Source organism: Silene latifolia, chromosome 4 (genome assembly GCF_048544455.1).
Source record: "Silene latifolia isolate original U9 population chromosome 4, ASM4854445v1, whole genome shotgun sequence".
NCBI classification, from domain to species: Eukaryota; Viridiplantae; Streptophyta; class Magnoliopsida; order Caryophyllales; family Caryophyllaceae; genus Silene; species Silene latifolia.
In genome coordinates, this window is record NC_133529.1 from 49,171,999 (window position 1) to 49,175,524 (window position 3,526).

A 3,526-nucleotide genomic window follows, 5' to 3' on the forward strand; every position below is an offset into this window, starting at 1 on the left:
TCCTGGATCCTTTAATTTCGGTGGTGAGTTAATTGGGAACATGGCACTACACTTCTGAGTGTAAGCAATAGTTTCCACCGCGTCAAAGGATCTCTTCCTTGTCAAAATCTCCTTCATGAATTTCGCATAAGCCGGCACTTGAGTAATTAATTCAGTAAAAGGGACACTTACCTGTAGATTCTTCACGACCTCCATAAACTTACCGACCTGCTTATCCAGCTTGGATTTTTGTTGTCGATGAGGAAAAGGTAGTGAAATAGTTATGGGCTCGGCTTGCTTATCCTTAGAAACAACTTTTAAAACACCGTCAGCTGTCGATTTTGGATCCTCGATTGAGCCAGGGGTGACTCGATCGAGCTGGCTGGATCCTCGATCGAGTCGCCTCTGACTCGATCGAGGAACCTTTACAGGTTCAGCTTCTTCGTCTTTTTTACTTTTATCGTCAGCTCGTGTTTCAACTTCGTCAGGTTCTTTCTCATCATAACTAAGCTCCAAATTACCCAATCCTTTGGGATGTATATAAGGGACCTCATCAACAATAATGTGCACGTCTTTCTCAAGGCTTTGCAGGTCGGGATTCACATAAGAAGTACCGCTCCTCAGCTGAATAACATTAGCTTGCTCATGAGCTTGCTTACCTTGAGGAGGAAGACCTACGGCCTGTTTTGATGGGTTTTGAAGTGCCATCTGAGCCACTTGATTATATAGCATCTTGTTATGGGCAATCAGCTCAGAAGTTTGAGTCGTCTCGTCACGCATCGACAAAGTTTGTTGCAAAAGGTTGCGCAACTCTGCCATATCATTATTCGGACCTTGTTGAGGAATTTGTTGAGGAGTTTGCTGAGGAGGCTGTTGATATTGATTGTTGAACTGCTGGCCTCCTTGATTTTGCCTTTGATACCCCCCTTGTTGTTGATTACCGCGATTGTTGGGAGGGATATAAGTATTCTTTTGCGGTTGTGACTGCTGCGGATTTTGCACATTCTGACTAGACCATTGAAGGAACGGGTGTTCCTTCGTTCTTTCATTGTAAAAATTGGAGAAAGGTGTACCTTGTGCACCTTGCACTACTACAAAACTCGTTATGGACATCAGTCGATGGACATCGGATTATCTGGAAAACCGATGTACGTAACATGCACATCGGTTGTTTGCAAAAAACTGATGTGCATATAATTATATGTACATCGGTTGCGTTAAAAAACAAATGTCCATTATTTCTGATTTTAAAGGACATGTGATATTTAATAAAACGCATGTCTATATAAAAGTCATGGACATGAGACCTTGCATTTAACCGATGTGCATCTAAAGTGAAAATTATAGGAGGCAAAAATATTTGGCTCACCGCCATCACTTATAATTTCCATTACATACATTCTTCCCCAAATCCTCTCACTCCCAAACCCTAACCCCCAAAACCTCGTACTTACTCTCCCTCCCTCCGGCTGCCAACCCCGTACTCCCTCCTCTTTTTCCCCCAATTTTGCTATGTAGATTTGTTATAATTTCTCTCCCTCCTCCTTTTCCCCCATACGCACGCCCAGGTCGCCTTCACTTCCGCTTCCTATTGCTTGCATCTCCTTTTAGACGGCGGCTCCTTAACAATAGGTACTCATCGCTTTTCAATGATTGCATTTTAATTAGTTAGGGTTATAGGGATTTAGATTTAAACCTAATTAGATGTATTGGGATGTTGCATGATTTTATTGTGGTTATTTAATCATAAATTTAATATAATTGTTGTTCTGTTGAAGTGTAAGACTTAAATTGATTAGATTTGCTGATTAGGGTAGAGTAATTTAGGGGTTTTAGATTCAATTCAGTTTATCCCTCACACTTCTTTTACTCGATACAATAAGTTAGTATCCCTCACACTTCTTTTAGATTCAATACACATAAGTTAGTATTCACGCTGGATATTCTGGCATATCCGCTTTGCCTTACATCTACTTATGGTCTAACTGAAAGGGATTAGAGAGTATGACCTCATCTGTAAGTTATAAACAACTGCTGCCCACGAATCCCTTATGGTCTTACTGACATGTTTACTGTAGTGAATTGTAATTGCTCAACTTATTGCTGAAAATGCATTGTTTTAGCATGTTTCTGAAATACATATATCATTGATAGTTGCTTGCTGCTATTCTGAAGTACTCCGTATTTTATTGGTGATTGCGTATGTTAACCTCCATCAACAACGGGATTTTCACCATGTATTATCATAGTTGTACTCTTTAGAACAAACTTAAACATCTATGTCTGTGATTTATGGGTCTATGTTCACTATTACTGGTCTCCTGCTTTCAACATTTGTTCCATGCTACTACCCGTATATAGCAGCTGAGGATACTTTTCTGCTTCTAAACTCTGAGAATCATCAGATTGCAGACTTAATTTAATAATCTAATGGTAATTGTTTCACAGGTGGTGTTTTGATGTTGAGCTGGTTTACCTCTGCAAGTGGTTTAGGATCCCACTGCTTGAGATATCGGTAACACGGTCAAAGATTCCGGGTTCAAAAGTGAATCTTCTCAGCATACCTTACATGATTTGGGAGCTTGCGCTCATGGGGCTTGGTTATAGAACAGGTATGTGGAAGATAATTAGCTAGGATTGTTTGGCGCAGCTAGTTAGGAGACCTAAACAAGCTTCCTTTCCTACAAAAAGATATACACAACTTTTGGACCTGAAAAGGATGACTAGGTTAAAATTCCAGTCTTCTTCGGTCAAAATACGGTAAACAAGATGAGAGTGAAAGTAGATGTACCAAACCCAAATATTAGTATTAAACTTGGTAGATGTAATGACTTGAAAGTAGATGTACCAAACCCAAATATTAGTATTCATCCTGGAAAATGCATCTGTTTATGAACCTTCAGGAAAAATCCTTGTCGGTATGGCAAAAGTTGAAGCGGCCATACAGGAAATGTTCCAAGCTCCTCACATTCAGGTGAGTGTATTGCTAGTAGTTGTGATACTTAAAATAGAGTAATGTATATGTCTCGTTAGTTATATAGGATCTTCTATGTTGATATTTTGTTTTCTCGTTAACTTTGTTGTGTTGAACCAGATTCTCTTGGTAATATGCCCAATGGGAGATGAGCAAATCTGAGGCTGCCAAGTAGTCTTGTCTCTTCGACCTTTTTTTTTAAACAATTAGTCAGTTTACATATCGGTTTATATTTTTGTATAGGTTAGTCGTCTAAGTAAATTTGACACATTATGTAGAAGAATTTTTTTTGTAATTGGATTTGGATAAGCGATTGATTGTATACAGATATTTTTTGTTGATTATGGAATCATTTTGCATTGTCATCATGTGTACGACTAATATGGGCAACAGCATAATATTTTTTTTTTATAAAAAATAATAATTATAGACATCGGATTTTTGCAAAAAACTGATGTCCATTGATCAAATAGACATCGGTTTTCATAAAAATCCGATGTCCATTGATCAAATAGACATCGGTTTTCCTAAAAATCCGATGTCCATTGATCAAATAGACATCGGTTTTCCTAA

At 38.5% G+C, this 3,526-nt stretch overlaps 1 long non-coding RNA gene across 1 annotated transcript; it reads left to right on the top strand.

Moving 5' to 3' along the window:
* The first annotated feature begins 1,421 nt into the window (after positions 1-1,421).
* LOC141652228 (uncharacterized) lies at positions 1,422-3,318 on the top strand. Its single transcript, XR_012547055.1, has 3 exons — positions 1,422-1,611; positions 2,428-2,953; positions 3,074-3,318. It is a non-coding gene; the product is annotated as an uncharacterized LOC141652228 (long non-coding RNA).
* The last annotated feature ends 208 nt before the right edge of the window (positions 3,319-3,526 follow it).